We start from the raw sequence: 18,354 nt of genomic DNA, 5'->3' as shown, positions 1-18,354 counted from the left end.
CCTACTCTCCACGTTTGCCTGCACCCTTAGCTCTCAATGGGAGTGAGGCTGTCCGCTGTCATTAGCAAAGATGGCCACTGCCTCCCATTCTCCCCAATGGGAAGGAAGCCAAGCTGCTCTCAGGGAAGATGGTGACACCCCTCCCCCCACAGGCTGTGGGGAGTCAGAGAGAGAGAGAGAGAGAGGGGAACGCAGGTGAAGAGAAGGGATGGCTGCCTTTGCTGTGGCCTACAGTTCTCTGAGGATAGTAGGAAGTTGCAGCCATTTTGAAAGAGGGCGATTCTTATGAGTTTAGCTGAAGAAGATTAGTCTTCAGTGCCTGCTGAAGGAGAAAGCGGGAGTTCTGAGGAATGAGGGGGAGAATGATCATTAGCCCTGACTGTTTCCTCGCAAAGACCACCCACTGCACCAGATCCACCCAGAATTCATCTGGCTGCCAGTTTTGGTGTATTGTTCAAGGGTGCTCTGACACAAGCAGCTAACTTTCGGACAGGACCCAATTTTAAAATGAATTTTTACTCCTAAACCAATGAACGGATTTACTTCTAAATTCCCTGAAAATTCATTCAGTGCCCAAGGAGCAAGTGCTGTCATTTTGGGGGAGCAAATGCATAACACAATGGCTCAGTCCCTATTTTGAGTGGAAAACTCAACTCACGCCTAACTATGGAGCTACTTCCATGCGTTGGTGGTAGAGGGGAGAGTGAATTCCAAAGTCGACTGGCCCTCCCTAAGAATTTGCTCCCAGCAACAGCCTCTGTTCTACCCACGGGACGAGCCTGAGCATCTGGCTGATTGAATTTGTGGCAATAAGGGGCTAGTTCAGTGAGGAGGGCGAGCAGGATTCAGCTCTGTGCTGAGAGAGGAGTTCCTGGGTTTCCTTTGCTTTGTTGTGCTAGTGAAAGGAAAGGACCCCTGTGTGTCACGCCTCTCCAATGTTCTGGAGGAAAATGTCCAGATTTCCCAGCGCAGCACCCTCTGTGCCCAAGCTCTGCTCTGCCTCGGAGTCGCAGGCAGGTGTTCAAATAAATAATGCAGCTAAAAATACCTTTTGGCAGCAGCTGGGAGTTCTTCAGAGCAGGGCTGGAGTGGTGGGAATACAGTAGCGCAACTCCGCGGGCAGGTGTGTGTGTGTGAGCGCTCCAGAAAGTTAGAACAAATACACTCCAGGCGCACAGTCTACATGCCTTGTGGGCCCGTCTCGGGCAAAGGAACAAACCGAGACGTTTATTTCATCCATCCCAGCTTTGAAACAGGCGTCGCTCCGCTGAGTGTGTTTACAGTCAGCTTTAGTTGAAAGGACAGCCTATTGCAGCCACAGGCCCCACCAGCTGTGTTTTAGCTTGTGCATGAACGTCACGCTGTCCCGGCGCTCTGGGCTCACCAGCAGGCATCGGAAAATAATCGTTTCACTTATGTAGCATCTTGCAGCCCCAAAGCGCTTCATGCTGCATCACATACCCACTGCTGCAATGCAGCCACCTCTTGGGAGGAACGAAGTTGCTGTTTAACAGCACACAGCGTTTATAATAATGCTCATCCCTTTTGTCTTGTAAAGTGCCATGAGAACAGTTTGGGAAGGGAGGTGGAGAGTGGCTGGAGCTCCAGGGAGAATGTAGCAAGGCAGTTAATTATCCACGGTCAGTTGCAGCCACTTTATACAAAGTGCCACTGATCTTTACTGGCCACAAGTGGTCTCAGACTTGGCTTACATCTCGTCTGAGAGATAGCAGAACATGTGCCCCTAACACCATCCTGTGGCATTGGCTCAGTACTGATTTGGAGGAAAGAGGGTCCCATCCTGAGTCACCAACATAATTACTTTTCAGGCCCCTCCCGGTTTTCTTGGCAGCCTCTCGTTCAGCCAACGACAAGGGACAGCCGCCCCTTGTAGCGTGTGAGATCTGAGCCTGAAGTGGTATGGCTGCAGGCTTTCCTGGCTTTTGAGCCGCTCCTGCAGGTTTCAGTGGGCTACCTGCTTACAGGAAGGGGCACGAAGGCTTAGCCTGCTTCGAAAACCCTCGCCCTGGGGTTTTGCATCGCCAGTGTTTATACCCCTCGCAGCCCCTCCTTTCGAGAGCCAAAAGATCAGCATCGGGAAAGCGTCTTTAATGTTAAGCAAAAAAAAGGCCTTATGATGAGCTTAATTTTTGGTCCTGTCCCCCTGGGCAATGTCGCTTTCAATTACGCTGTGCTTGCAATGACACTGGGGTGCGCTATATGAAAGAAAACATCCAGGATGATTGCGCTTTTGTCCAGGGTAGAGGGTTTGGACTGGGTGCATGACAAGACAGAAGCATGCTCCGGGGCGGCCGACCACCACAGCCATTTCACTTGAAGCGGAGATTTCACCAGCGTCCTTGCGCTATGCCAGTTCAGCCCCGCTTGGGGCTTGAAAGGAAACTAAAGGTGCTGGGAAAAGCGAAGTTAGTGGCTCAATAGGTGGCGCTCTTGTCATTGGGTCAGTGCTGAGCAATGCCCCAGCATAGTGTGGACGGGTGCTAGCAGTGCTGATTGTGGCCATTGAAGATCCAGGGGCACTTTTCTAACAGCAGGGATGGCTAGTGAAGTGATGATGTTCCTTTTTGGGACTGCCAAGGCTGAGATTATTATCGCTATATGTTACTGTATTGCGGTAGCACCCAGGACCCCATTGTGCTACGCGCTGTGCAAACACAGAGAGAGTCTCTGCCCCAAGGGGTTTACAGTCTAAGCAGTAAGTAATCTAAAAGACTAACTCCTACCATGTGCGACATCCTTTCCAGTCACACAGGGAGCTACAGTCCCTGCTCTGTACCGCATGCAGACGAAGCAATGTCTGCTGTTTTCCCCACACCTGGGCACTGCCATTTGGCTTCCCAGAGCCACTTCTGATGCAGAAATGCAGCATCTAGCAGCTAAAAATAAGCAAATAAATAAATAAATAAAATGCCTGGGCTCCGTTTTGGCAAAAATGATGAATGCTGATGTGCTGGCTGCAGATGTACTGTCGGGCACAGATACACATGGTGACGTGTCTCGCTCCCGTGTGTGTGTGCTTGTGTGTGAGCATGGGTGCATGCGTGCCTTTGTTTTTCTGAAGCTCGCAGCCTGCTGCCGGCCCATGAAATGCAATCAGAGTGATGCGGACATGGCACGCAGGGGCAAACTGACTCTTTCCATTTCGTCCTGAAAACAGAACTAACATCCTCAAGGTAAAGCTCTGAAATCGAACAGTGACCTTTTCGTAAAGCATTATAATCAAGTTGAACATTTCCAGTTGTACCACTAATCCTTGCCCTATGGGAGAATGCTCCCTGGTTTTATTATTATTATTACTGCTATTGTATATTTCTGAGAAGTTAATCCCACTGAATGCAGAATGGCCACCATCGACTGGAAGGCAGAAGGTCCAAAGGTCCCGTGTCACTCTCCATTTGGTTCTGTGCTGCGGGAGGAGGAAGATGGGAGGGCACTGAAAGCTGTTGAGTGCCGTGTGTTTGGTCTAGTCTTCTCTGAGGGCTTTTTTTATAGTTTTGTATCATGAAACGTGCACAAGCATATGGGTCAGCACACACCTGTGAGCTCCCCCAAGAGTGATGTCAAGGCAAGATGAGCTTAGCATGGTTTCTACTTGCTCAGGCCATGAGCTGGTTAGTCTTTGTGGCTCACTTCTACCCCTGGAGGATTTGACTTTTGGCTGTTGGTATTTAGCATGTTTAATAGCACTTTGTGTTCAAATCACAGGACGGATGTTAACTCCCAGTACTCATGGTAGGGTAGGTATCACTAGTCCCATTTTACAGATGGGGAAGATTGGGACAGAAGGGCACAAAGGGACTTTCCCAAGGACACGCAGTGAGTCAGTGGCAGAGCGAGCAAGAATTAGAACTCAGGTCTTCCTGACTCCCAGTCCTGTGCTTGTTCCACCAGACCGTTCCCCCCACTCCAGTTGGTGATTTAGCAGTCCCCACTGCCTGCTTGAATGGAGAAAGCTCCCTGAGCCCAGTAGAACCAATGGCGCACTACTAAACCAGGGAGCGTTATCAGTAGGGGCATGGCTGGGGCATGGCTAAGGCACAGATCCTCTGATTAACTTTGTGGATTTGGGTCTGAGGGTGCGTCTACACTGCAAAAAAAACCCACTGCAGCAAGTCTCCAGACCCTGGGTCTACAGACTCAGGCTTGCACTACAATGCTAAAAATTGCCATGTAGACGTTCCTGCTTGGCCTTTGAAACCGGGCGCGGGCGGTGGGTCTCAGAGTCTGGGCTGGAGCCCAAACGGGGACTTCTACAAGGCTATGTTGAGCACCGTACTGTGAGCCTTAGTCTATAGCCCTGGACTCTGAGACTCACCAGCCCTGGACTCTGAGACTCACTTCAGTTTTGTATTTTTGCCGCGTGGACGTACCCTGTTTAAGTGGCTCATCAAAGGTCACCCAGTGCATCGGTAGCAGAGTTCTCAGCAGCTTTCTCCACTCTATCACGCTGCCTCTTGGCGGTTGGCGGCTTTCACAGGTCGTGACAAAATAAGAAATGGGGGTGGGGGGATTACAGCAACAACGAGCCCAATCTCTGGAATTCTCCATCTGCTTGTTTTAATAAGGTGCACTGAAGAGCCTGCCTTTGTCACGTGAAGTGAGCGTCCAGTCAGAGCCGTGCTGAGGAGTGTGCGCTGCCTTAAAAGCTCTTCTGGCACAGCTGACATTTAGCTTGCAATAACTTGGAGCCATGCATATTTATGGAGAGCGGGCAGCCTGGCGGTGAATCGCTGGACTTGGCCCTGTGACCTCCAGAGAGACCGCGCCGTTACAGCTAGCAGCCAGCGCTGTGCTCAGCCGGGGGGGTTCGAGGTTTCTCACTGAAATGTTCCGGCGATTGCTATTCTTCTTCACACACCCCCGCCCCCCACATCAGGGGAAGGCGAGGCAGAGTAGCCTCAGAGCTGGATGGTGCTGTCCATGGGGTTTGTCTCGTTTGCACAACGTAGTGGCTACATCTGCAGTTTTCCCGGTGCAAGCGCTTCACCAACCAGCTTCCTCTGGCTTTGAGGCAGGAGAGAGAGCTCACCACCCCTTCCCTTCTGGTGTCTACAGCATCCATTTCACCAGTCTACAGACATGCCCTATCTGAGTTCCCTGAGCCCGAGTTAATTCCCTGCAGCCGTCACAGAGCATAGCATGTGTTTTGCATGCTGCAATTGTGACACCGGCTGCCTTTAGAATGCATCACGAATACTCCCAGGGCCAGCTATTATTAATTACCCACAAAAACAGCTGTGTGAAAAGAACGTTATTAAGATTGCATAGGTCAAGCACTCAAAAGTTAGGAAATGCCAGAAGGAAGGTGGGCTGTGCAACCTTAATTCACCCCCTTATGCATATGCATTGTGATACAGACTTTAATTACCTGATCTCAGGCCGTTTCTTTCCACAGGATCCCTGCCTCACTCAGTGCACAGGAAGGACCGGTTCTGGGGATGAATCAGGACTGTGTAGCAAAGGAGGCTGTTGTCCGGGGGACCCATGCCTCATTTGTTGCAGAAGATGCAAAGTGTGCAGTGAATGAGGCAGGGCACTGCAGGAAGAGAAAGGACGCGCTCGTAATTAAGGCAGGAGAATTGGATTCTAGCCCTGCCTCTGTCACAGAGTTCCTGTGTGGTGCTGGGCGAGTCAGTTAACCGACACTTTTCACAGGTTGTCTCTGATGGTATGTACCTCATTCTCTGCAAGCCTGACTTGAGACCCTTAGTGTGACTGACCAAAGTGCAGCGCACTCGCAGCTGAAGTCACTGGGAGCTGGGCTTTGAACATGTGAAGTGCTTATAATGCTACAGACTCTGAAGCATCGGGTCCTAGCTGCCTCAGACGGGGCACCCAAAACTAGTGGCTGCTTTTGACCTGCTTTTCTCTGTGCCTCATCTCCCCATCTGTAAAACAGGGGTGATAATACCCCAGATCTCACAGGGGTGTTGTGAAGGGAAATGAATGTTTTAGGAACGTATGCATTACAGTGATCGACACCATAAAAAAGCCCAGGAGGCGATTAATAATTCTATCTGCAGAGCAGGGTTGGAATAGCGGGCAGTGAACTGGGCATGGGGCCACCCATTGAACAATGAGGAGAAAAGAAAATGTTGAATAGCTGCTCCTTAAGTGAGCACTGTCCATCCTGTGCAGTGCATGAGATGTGGTGCGGTGAAGAAAACAACGTGTGATCGCCCAATTAAGAGCTGTATCATAATATGCACAAGGGGGTTGAATTAAGGTGGCACAAGCATTTCCCTTCCTGGTTCCCACTCCCAGTCTCCTTGCTCAGCCAGTACCATCCCCCTACACCAACTCAGTCCCAGTTTCCTTTTCCATCTCCTTGCGAGCTTCCAGCCCCAGTTCCTTCTCTCTCTCTCTCTCTCTCTCTCTCTGTCCCAGTCCCCACACACACATGCGCGCACAGGCTCCTTGTCCCAGTCCGCTCCCCCACACCCTGTAGGTCTAGCCCTTGTCCTCTCTGCATTCAAACCAGGCAGCTTCTCCCTTCACACTACCTCGGCCCAGCTGGGGTGTCACTGACAGCACAGTACAGACAGGCTTGCTGCTCTCAGTTCAGGTGCCTGGCCCTGGACCCTGCACAGCCTGCAGCAGCCCAGAGCTGCAGTTGCAGGGAAAGTCTAGATCAGATCTGGGCTGGAGGAGCATGCTTAGTGTGGATGGGGAATTTAGCTGCTAGAATCCAAGGAGTCTCCACTGAGTGTGTGTGAACTGTGATTTTTTTTTTCAGTGGTTTATAACTTGGCCAAATGAGGGTGGATTTTCACAGGGACACCAAAAGGCACATCCCTGGTCACCCTCTCCTGGAAAATTGCAAGTCCCAGCATGCTATAACTTTTCCAAGGAAAATACGGGAAAACCGATGTTTTTTTCCCCTAGCCTCATTCTCTGAAATGATGGAACCATTTTGGCCAAAACCCTCCCTAAAAAAGTCAGCCTGAGGAAGGTGCCCACTATGGAAAATTCACACCTGAGTGGTTTAAGTTTGGCAAAGTTATGAGCAACTGCTAAAGGAGTGTTTAATGGGAGCTGTTGGACAACCTTAATATGGGCCGGCTGGTAGCACCACCTAGAAATAACCTTCTATATGCAGCCAGACAAACTGGAATGATCATTGAGGAAAAGAGCTGCTCTTGTAGGTGTGGAGGGCAGCAGTCAGGTGGCCATGATGCCGCATAATTGTTGGGCGATGCCATACACTAATAAAAAATTACTGGGGGTGAGGGGGGGTTGGGGGAAGGTTGGACATGCACATGTTCCAGACCCTGCCTATTAAGGACTTTATCCAAAAGGTTCTTGTACAGTATGCTGCATTTATTTAACTTGGAAAGATAAATTGACCTACCTGGATTTGAATCTGTGGTAACAGCATTCTGTCTGTCTGTCTAAGGCACATAGAGCCACCATTACCGGAGTATTTGAGCACCTCACAGTTCTTTACATATTTACCTCAATGCCACCCCGAGAGGCCAAGCAAGCACAGAGAGACTTACCAAGGTCATACAGGGACACTGTGGCAGAGAAGGGACGCGAACCTACCTCTCCGGCTAGTGCTCTAACCGCTGGACCATCCTGCTGCTTAGTTGCCTAAGTCCTTACTCGCCTCTCTAGTTCTACTCAGTCAGCAATGGGAAAGCGGAGCTTGGTGTGGTTCTTTTCCCAGAGACATTGTCTGGGCACCCAGAGCGTAACGCACCCCCGCAGGTCTATCCCCAGAGCTCTCTCTTTCAGTCGCTCCTTCCCTGAACCCTGGTCAGCTCCTCGCTGCCCATCTCCTATGTATGTCCAGACCTCCCTCCCTGCCGCAAGGATTTGATGCGCTGTGTTGCGTTCCCACTCCAGGAGCTGGGGACCTTCCTGGTTTGGCACCGGCGTTCCCCACTGACATCCACATTGCATTGAGTCGTGCACTAGGTACCCACTATCAATCCTGCAAGAGCCCATGCTCCAGAACATATTGGGGTGGGGGATGGGAGACAGAGGGGGAGGACAAAGACTTGAGAGGTTCACGTGTGATGGGACAGGGGGAGATTCCAGATTGAGCAAAATGGCTTCCTCAAAGTCCCCACTCCCCCCACAAAAAAACCTTCCAGTGCTAAGGCTCACTGGAGAGGTGTCCTCTGTCTCGGTCGTGCCTGCCTGTCAGAGGTTATATATATATCTGCTGTGCTCATGCTCATCCTCTGTAACCATTTTCTGCTACAGAATCTTCTGGCTGCTCATTGAAGCCTTAATCCCTAATGCAGCGATCAATGGGCGTGCGTCTGGGCCGCTCGGATGCTCATTTTTTAATCCCCGCTGCCTCCCTCAATGTCATCCCTTTCCATTTTTCTTTATAGAATTTCAGGTCTACTGTACCTGCTGATTACTTAGTGGAGAGCCCTGGACATCTCCCTTAATTAATTCCATCGATTTTTTTCAAATCCCACAAGGTTTGGGGTCCTTAGATTTCTGAAGCAGCTAAATGGAATGTCTAAATTCCGACATTTTCCTTCTATAAATTGTTTTGCCAGGGAGTCGCTGGGAGGCAGAGCTGTGGTTTTATTTCTTTGGAGAGGACTTTAACCTGATCTTGCCTGCCGGAGGCTGGGGCGATGGGGGAAGGAGGTCACCTGGAGTGACAGCCGGAACTAGGCTTTCGGGGATCCTAAATTGGCATTGGGGAGGAACTGGGTGCGGGGTTGTGGAAGGGCGAGGTGTGAAGAATTCCTTTCCTGGCCGGACTTTTGCAATACAGCGTTGAGTCAAGGAACAAACTGGCCCCCATTGCAAGGGAATCCAGTCAAGTTTGAGCCACCCGCTTTGAAAACGGAAGAAATATGCAGAGGGCAGGAATGGAACGGGTCCACCTCGCCATCCCCTCTCTGTATGGCTTACCTGTGGACAGGTAGCTGTACTCTGCCCTGCCCTTCCACACCGCCGCCCCCCCCTCCCCCCATGGACATGGCTGGAACCTGTGAAATAAAGAGCCGCCTTCTCTTTAACCCCTTAACTGCTGGACCTTGGCTCCCCTTGAAGTGCTGGCCAGCTCCCTTAGCGTTCGATGGCACCGGTGGGGTGTTAGGATGGATGAAACCAGCGCACGTGTGATGGTAGCATGGCAGCGGTCATGTTGTCCAGGTAGACCCATAGCACTGAGCAATTGAGGCGGGGTGTGAAGTTTGAACGAACATACTGCAGCCGGGACTAGGCAGCGAGCAGTTAAAAACGGGGTGGCAATAGCGCGTGGTGAGGAGAGCCTGTTAAATCAGCCTGTATCAACCAAGGCTGCTGTGCACCGAGCCAAGGTCTCCGAAATGGAACAAGCCTCCTCCAAAGGATCTATTTACCATTCTGGCCCAGCGAGCAGCAGACCCTCGGCAGCAGGAGGCCGTGGAGGACTCTGTTGCTATGCACAGAGAGCTTAATTTTATTATTACTCTCCCCTATTTAATGTCTGTCTCTAAGGCAGCTGGTGATGTTTTAATGAAGCTGGAATTGTATAGTCTGTAGCGCTGGGTAATCATAAGCTGCCGAGTCAGAATCAAATTAATAATTCATGAAATTAAAGTGTATAATTAATTCGAACGGTGCAGATGAGGAGAAGGACCCGAGCCTTCAGCCTGAAAGGAGCTTATATCTATCGTGTGTGTGTGTGAGAGAGAGAGAGAGAGTGGGTGCATCGGAAATAACTGTACTTAAGCTTCCATAACATTTCCATTCTAACCCCCTGTTTTCAGCCTCTTGCAAGTTTCTGAACCTTGAGATTTCACTTTCTGGGTGAAATGTCCCGGCATGGTTTCCTGATAACTATTTAAAGGTTGAGCAAAAACAATTTTTCGTTAGCAGAGCTGGAAAACAAAATGTTGTCCACATGTGACTCAACTTTCTACCCCTAGACCTGGTTTTAAAAAAAAAAAAATCATTAGCCACAGCAGTCATTAATTCCCCAAAGGTTTTGTCTTCTGCATATTCTGGGGGGAATTGCTTTTGCTTTGATGGAGTTATGACACCTAGAAGATCATACAGGGTGCATGCAGTACATTTTACACAGAGGTTTATCTCTAAGCTGACAAAACTGCACACACCTGGAAAATGTAAATTAACGTAGTTGCACAGTGAGGAATGTTCTGATGGTGCATGTATAACCAGTTGCATGCAGTGAATGAGGCAGGGCTCTGCAGGCGCCCGGGATTCATTTGCTGTGCGTTTTGTAGGCTAGAGAGGCATAGATTCTGAGATTCCCAGGAGAGGAGTGCTCTCCTGCAAACTTCATGAGGTGCGGGGGATAAAGTGTTCTGATGCCGCCTAGTCAAATAGTTCCATGTTGTTGAAGCACAGGTGTACCTAGGAAATTCCATCCAAAAATGACGTTAAAAGAACTTGATGTGCCAATCATCAGAGAAGAATGGTTTTGAAGTGGGTAACAGCCTGGCCAAGGATCAGACTGTGTCCAGGAGGCGAATGTATTGATGAACGACCCAAGGGTAAACCGTTACAAGTGGTGCTTGGTTTAGGAAGCAGCAAGTTGGTTTGTCCTCCATTTTAAGGACACACCAAGTTGGATCTTTATACAATGAAAAAGAAAGCTGCCAGCCTCCTCCAAGGGGGGTTAGCGGGGACTTCTTCATGTCCACCTCACTCCACATTACCTTTATGGGGAAAAGTTCTTGTCAGACCCTGGAAAGTCATGCCATGAGGAATTCCTGTTACTTGCTTCTCACGATATTTGTCGGGTACATCCCTACATGGAATATAATTTACTCTTATCTCATTGTAGGTCAAGGCTATCTGGCCTGGAGCCTTCAAACTGTTCAGCCCATATGCATGGTACTGGGGACCCAGACCCTCATACATTCCATGTGTAGTCAGGCCTTGCTATGAGAACTGTTGGGGCACCAGTTGGCCATATTCAATGCATCCTGGCACCTAGTGCAACTGACAGTAGGCAACTTGGAACCACCTGATGGTGGGATTGGTGAAAATCAACACTCCACTAATATAGGATGGGACTGCATATGTTTTCCAGGAATTATTGGGACAGGACTTGTGTCCTGTCCAAAAGGTACTGAGCCCCAGAAAAGCCACTGTGTGTGTGTGTGTGTGTGTGTGTGTGTGTGTGTGTGTGTGTGTGTGTCTTTTAATTCCCATGCTAATTCTGAGAAATCAAGAGAGGCAGCTGGATGGAGAAGAATCCAGCAGAGTTGGTTTTGTGTAACCAAAGCCTTGGGTTGGGTAGCAATTAATTCAGACTCCCAGACTGGCACCCCTGCTTAGCAGGCAGAGTCCAACCATTGGGAAGGCTCAAAGCTTGACCCTGAAAAGAGATAATGCCATTTTCAAATATCAGGGTTGAGTAATGGGGGAATGTCCCACTGAGCCAGGCTTACAACCAGACAGCTATGGTCCTTAGCCTCCAATCTGTCCTCTTGTGCCAGGTAGACAGGAATAACCAGAGAGGAGAGGTCTCCACCTTGTGACTGGTGGAGCTCTACTGGGTCTGTAAGAAAATCAGATGGATCTTTGTGACATCGTCTGATACTTCTGAAATTTAATGTTGTATCATAATGTGATTCATATTCAATGCTGCAGCTCTAGAGGCTGCCGGACAAGTTAGGGAAAGCAGAATATGTCACAACCCTTGACCCGACAGAGATAAGGGCAAATTGCTCTTGATGCTGAGCCTTGAGAGCAATGGCATAGTGGCTTAATAAATAAATAAATAAATAAAAGGATGGGGGTAAACTAACCTTTTTGGTGTTCCAGGCTGTGCCATGCCGTGCCGTGATAGGTGCTAATGGTGCACAGAGAAGCCCTTATTTTGAATTGGGTTTAGGCTAGTAACTTACGTTAAGATGTACAAAATAAATGTATGCTTTTAATGGTCAGGAAATGTTCTCATGCAGTAGCATTGGATGGCTTCGTGCTGATTTTGGCAGGCCACAATTTCCGCTATTGATCTATGGCTGAACATGAGCAGCAGGTAAATAACATGCACCTCAGTTGTGGTGGTTGTGCAGCTGGGATTTGCTCATCACAGAAGAGTAGGAGTGGGTGAACTCCATATTCCTCCAATGGGAAGTAGATAATCTCTGTTTACCCTTGATTACATTACTGGTTGGGAGAGAACTGCCATCTCTGCCTTCTACATTCTGCACCCTGGCCTTCCACTGTCATAGGCTGCCAGCCACTTCCAGTTAGAAACTAATGGATCATGTTCTCCAATCCAGCAGTGACTCTGGAGCAGCCCCCCTGGACCCTGATGTTAGAGCACTGACTGGGAACTGCCCTTACGGAAGTGCATAGCAATTCTAAAATCTCTGGAAGAGTTTTTAGTGCCAGCAACCCACTAAAATATGCCATTGAGAAGGTGAGGTGCTTCCTCAGTGCAATAAAACTAACAGTGGGTTAGGGCACAGATTAGGAAGACTCATAGAAGATTAGGGTTGGAAGAGACCTCAGGAGGTCATCTAGTCCAATCCCCTACTCAAAAAAGGACCAACCCCAACTAACTCATCCCAGCCAGGGCTTTGTCAAGCCGGGCCTTAAAAACCTCTAAGGACGGAGATTCCACCACCTCCCTAGGTAACCCATTCAATCGTTTCGCCACCCTCCTAGTGAAATAGTGTTTCCTAATATCCAACCTAGACCTCCCCCACTACAACTTGAGACCATTGCTCCTTTTTCTGTCATCTGCCACCACTTGAGAAGAGCCGAGCTCCACCCTCTTTGGAACCCCCCTTCAGGTAGTTGAAGGCTGCTATCAAATCCCTCCTCACTCTTCTTTTCTGCAGACTAAATAAGCCCAGGTCCCTCAGCCTCTCCTCGTAAATCATGTGAAGAAGAGGAGCAGGGTGACCCTTGACTGATGATCAGAGGATGACCTTGCAGTTAAGGCACTGCTCTAGGGTGGGGGAAGATCATAGTTCATCGTGTCATAGCCACAAGGGATATCTGTGCTCATCTAGTTTGACCTCCTGCAGAACACAGGCTACAGAATGAGTTCGATTCCAGCTCTGCCACTGTGTGACCTTAGGCAATTTATTCTGGGCCTCGGTTCTCCAGCTGTAAAACGGGGCTACTAACACTTCCCTGCCTCACAGGGTTGTCGTCTTTTGAAAGTGTTGTGCGGGTTTCCTTTGCGGATGAGGACTGATAGGTCAGATATGGAGTGATCACCTACATATGTGTCTCACAACATGTGGTGTACCTCATCCAGTGCACTAAATGCCCCGATAACAACTAGGTGGGTGAAACCAGACAATCACTGTGTTCTCAAATAAACTTGCACAGAAAAACGATAAAAGAAAAAAACCCAATATATCATATATGAGCAAACACTTTTCACAAAGCAATCACTCCATATCTGACCTCTCAGTCCTTGTCCTCAAAGGAAACCTGCACAACACTTTTAAAAGATGAGCCTGGGAGCTTAAATTCATAATTTTGCTAGACACTAAAAATCTGGTCTTAATAAAGACATTGGATTTATGACTTGTTACAACAATCTGTAACCCACTAACCCCTCTTTTGTGCTGTGAATGCAGGGGTATGAATGGGCCACTTCACCTTGCATGGTCCCTCAGAATATCTGCTAATACTTATGTGAAACTGTCTGTTTGACCTTGTATGTAGGTGTGACACTGAGTACCTTTCCCAGACCTGAAGAGCTTTGTGTATAGTGCAAAAGCTTGTCTGTGTCTCCAACAGAAGTTGGTCCAAGAAAAGATATTACCTCAGCCACCTTGTGTCTCTAATATCCTGGGACCGACGCGGCTACTACACTGCATACAATAATTTTATGAGACATTTTTAATCATCATTTAAAAAATTATATTGAAATTGGTTGTAACCACACATCCGGTTTTAGTAACAAAATGCGGTTTGCGGTCCATGAACATTTTGATGATTTTGTTAAAAAAATGTCGATAAACAAATTAAAATATCAATAAAAATTCCACAATAGACAGTGAAAGCATTATCCCATCATGATATCATCCCACAATGTAGATCCACTGGGATAGCTGTAGTGATGGGGAAGTCCTTTTGTCTTTTTGTTACTCAATACACCATCCATGGTTCCCCAGCTAAATTCATGTTGCATTCACTCAGCAGAGTTACTGTTTCCATTGTGTGTAGGGTTTTCCTTTCCTTCCTCTTGAAAGTCCTCTTCCTCATGCAACTGTAGTACTGATTTACCATCTAGGATAAACAGTGCCACTTAGCTATGCCGCCGTACCAGCTGTGCCCCTCACAGAAAATGGAAACTTCAGTTGCTCTTGCCCTTTGAAACTAGCGGAGAAAATCTTTCTAAGTGCTCGCTGGTTACGGTGTGAGCAAGAACCCAATAGAGAAACCTAGCTCACTATAATCCCAGTTTGCCATTTTTAGATGTATACGGTAGTGTTATACAGGTAAATAAACTGTACTGTAGTTTGCCTGTTTGGATTTGTGACTTGAGTCTTCTTAATTATTCTTGGTCCATTTAATTTTTCTATTCAGCTTCAGTGCAGTGGAGCAGAACTTCTTATTTTTGTGAGAAAATAAAGTTGTGAACCTCCCTCCCCCACCTAAGTAATGTGAAATGAAGTGCGTGGTTTTTGTTTGTTGTTGGTTTTATGTCCTTGGTAGCCCAGAATTGTATCAGACTCTCTCCCGAGAGTACATCGATATGGAAATGGGAAAAGCAACACACTTCAGCTCTCGGATCATGACGCACAGGCCATCCAAAAGGCTTTATTCAAGATTTCTTCTGGAATAGGGACAAATGTGCTTCATTTAATGTTTCATTAACTTATTTTTTTTGTTAGTTTCAAAAGGTCTGTCACATCCCTTGACTTGGGCAATTTCATACCATTTTTATTGCAATTAATACAAAGTATTTAAGTGAAGAAAAGGTTTTCTCTTCACTATCTGAGCAACACCTTGATATGATTAGGGAGGTTCAATTTTGAGGGAGATGGTCCTTTGTTTATTGGACTATGTTGCGCACTTTAAACATTTACGGTAGACTCTGAAAGCTAAAAGCTCTGTTACGGCTTCTGAGCCACAGCCCCATATAGGGGTCAGTACAGCCCTGCACCTCCCAATGAAGAGCTCCAAGATTGCACCTCTGGGGGGCACAGCCTCTCTGGGGCAGCTTCTTGCACCCAGGGGTGTGTGTGAGCCGGGCAGTGAGTAATCTGCTCCATCCGTTACGCCTTGCCACCGCCCAGTCCTGTTCTTGGAGTTCTGCTCTCCACTGGGTGGTGCTGGCACTCCACACAGCTGTCCTTGTGTACCTGCCCAAGATGGGAAGTGTGGGAACTGGTTGCTTGTTGGTTTCCCTCAGTCTGACCCTGAGTTTTCTACAAAACCTGATAAACCCAGAATTCTGGTTCTCAGTGAGTTTAATATTTTTTTTATTATTTAAGTTCCAATAGTACCTAGAGACTGTGACTGATATAGAATCATAGAAATGTAGGGAAAGGACCTTGAGAAGTCATCTAATCTAGCCTCTTGTGGTGTGGCAGGACCCAAGTCTACCTAGACCATCCCTGACAGGTGTTCGTCCAACCTGTTCTTAGAAACCTCTGGTGATGGGGATCCCACAACCTCCCTCAGTAACCAGTTCCAGGACTTAAGTGCCCTTCTAGTTAGAAAGTTTTTCCTTGAATCCAACCTAAATCTCCATTGCTGCGGATTAAGCCCATTACTTCTTGTCCTTCAGTGGACGTGAAGAACAGTTGATCACCATCCTCTTTATAACAGCCCTTGACATATTGGAAGGCTGTTATCAGGTCCCCACATCAGTCTTCTTTTCCCAAGACTAAACATGCCCAGTTCTTTTTAACCTTTCCTCACAGATCAGGTTTTCTAAACCTTTTATCATTTTTGTTGCTCTCTTCTGGACTCTCTCCAGTTTGTCCGCATCTTTCCTCAAGTTTGTCACCCAGAACTGGACCCAGTACTCCAGCTGAGGCCTTATCAGTGCTAAGTGGGAGAATTACCTCCTGTGTCTTACATATGACACTCCTGTTAATACAGCCCAGAATGATATTAGCCTTTTTTGTAGCTGCATCCCATTGTTGACTCCTATTCAATTTGTGCTGCATTATAACCCCGAGCTCCTTTACAGCAGTACTACCACCTAGCCAGTTAGTCTGTGTGCTTAATTTTTTCCTTCCTGAGTGAAGTACTTCGCACTTGTCTTCATTGAATTTCATCTTGTTGAATCCAGACCAATTCTCCAGTTTGTCAAGGTCATTTTGAATTCTAATCCTGGCCCCATTGTGCAAGATGCAGTATAGACACACAGCAGGACAGGCCCTGCCCTGAAGACCTTAGTCATTCTTTTTTTGAACCTTTGCCAGCAGTGCTGGCTGCCAAAATCCATCTGCCTTGCAGCAGTGTGGGAGAACTGGGAAGTGAAACTGACTAAAACCAGACACTCTTATGGCCATCCTTGAACACTCTTATGGCCAAGCTCAGCGTCGTGTGAAAAACATCATTAAGGCTAATCCCCAATGGATGTAGTCTCCTCGCAGATTGAGCGCCATGCTTATCGATCCCAAGCGAGGTCCTGAAGACGGTCTGGTTGCATAGTCAGTCTGTGTCTGCCAGTGGCAATCTTATCATGCTACCAAAGCTTTTGGCGACCACATGAGCACCGGCTGTGTAGCGGCTGTCCTTGGTACATGTGCTTTGGAATTCATTGGTCTGCCATCCTAATGATATATCCATGCCAAGAAAGCCGCTGATTCTGAACCATTGCTGAGAGAGAGGTTGTTGGGGGTTCAGCTGCGTGGAAGTCCTTAAAATAATCTGGTTATGTGGAACTTTAAAAAAAAAAAATTCCATTGAAATTTTTTTGTGCAGACTCCTTTTTTAAACATGAGACCTAAACTGTTCTTGAGCTACTCCTTTCGCCCCTCTGTGACTCAGGTTCCCCATTTGTTTAAAAAGGGATAAGGAGGCCTACCTTGCCGGGGAAGCTGTGAGGCTGAATTAATGCCTGTAAAGCTGTCAGAGGTTTCCAAGTGCTATGTAAATGCTAAATTTTATTAATAACCCCCTGCGTGAGTGCCTCTTTAGAAGTGTTCTCATTCAGAGTTGTGTTTTATTTGTCATTATAAAGCTGAATGTAGAGAAGATAAGGAGCAAGCCCAGCTGGTTGTGTTGTTTTGCTGCTCTGTTTGCATCACCTCTGGCCTTAGCTGGAAGATAGGAGTTGTTGGTTCATCCTCTAGTGTAGCCCGTGCCTCCCTTGTGATCTCTTAGGTGTGGACTTTGTTTGGTTCAGAGGAATTTAAAAAAAAAAAAACCAATCTGCTCTGCAGCAGGGACTGGAGATAGCAATAGAGGCCAGGACCACTCTGCATGCACACACCACACAGGCAGCTCTAGGTGCACAAGACCAGATCCTCAGTTGGTGTACACAGGTGCAGCTCCATTGGCTTCAATGGACATAAACTGATTCACACCAGCTGCGGATCTGGCCTGTAATATCTCTACTGCCGTTCTCTGCTTCCCTCTCTCAGCGGCTCAGGGCGCTGATCTTCCTATTCTTGCTTGTCAGAGGGAAAACGAGGATTCATGGGGCCATTTTCTCTTCTTTTGGCTGCCTGACTGGTATTTAAGGGGGGTGGCAGGGGAGGGGAACCAAGGTCCTTGGTGTGAATACAGTTGAAAGGGTTACAGGGAAATGCAAACAAAAACAATATGCAAATGAAGCTGCCAGCAACAGGTAGACTTAATCAGATGCTGTCAGATGAATTCAGCATCTCCCCGATTGTCGCCTGTGTTAGCCTCCCATTCGGAAGCCCTCATCTGCTCCAGATGTGGTTTAATTTACTGCGACTTGGCTAATTACTGTAATTAAGGATTAATTACTGTTAATTACTTTCACATAAACTCAACGCCAGTCAAAGAGCGGAGCCTTATGAAGCCTGCCACATAAGTGAACACAAGCACAGCAGCCTGGGTGGGCATGGCAGGTCTCTTTATTCGCCTGGACGGCTGTGCGGTGCCCTGGCCTCATGTTGGCAGGGGGGGCAATGCCTCGCCCCTCATAGAGCATCACCTATCCACAGTCCCCCATGTGCAGTGGGGTGGCAGAAGGGTGGTCGTGGCAGGAGTCCAGACGGCAGGCAACGAGGCAGCCGTTTGTATTTTAATTTAAAAAAAAAAAATTCTGTAGGCAAACCCCAGATTTGGGGGAAGGGAGAAAAAAAACCAGCCTCCCTGTTTGGGACAGTCAGGTAGATGAGCTGTTAAAAGCAAAGCCCCAGTGTTGAGGAACTGCAGCCTCCTCTTTCCCCACCCCCCCAGCCCCCGGTTAGGAAAGCAATATGGGGGTATGTATATGGG

At 48.0% G+C, this 18,354-nt stretch overlaps 1 protein-coding gene across 3 annotated transcripts in view; it reads left to right on the top strand.

Moving 5' to 3' along the window:
* PBX1 (PBX homeobox 1) overlaps positions 1 to 18,354 on the top strand; it is a 241,291-nt gene that overhangs the window by 120,944 nt on the left and 101,993 nt on the right. The gene's annotated exons all lie outside the window — the stretch shown is intronic.

Source organism: Natator depressus, chromosome 8 (assembly GCF_965152275.1).
Source record: "Natator depressus isolate rNatDep1 chromosome 8, rNatDep2.hap1, whole genome shotgun sequence".
Classification (NCBI taxonomy): domain Eukaryota; kingdom Metazoa; phylum Chordata; order Testudines; family Cheloniidae; genus Natator; species Natator depressus.
The sequence above is the reverse complement of the archived record's forward strand: the minus strand, read 5'-3'. Positions and strand labels throughout refer to the sequence as shown.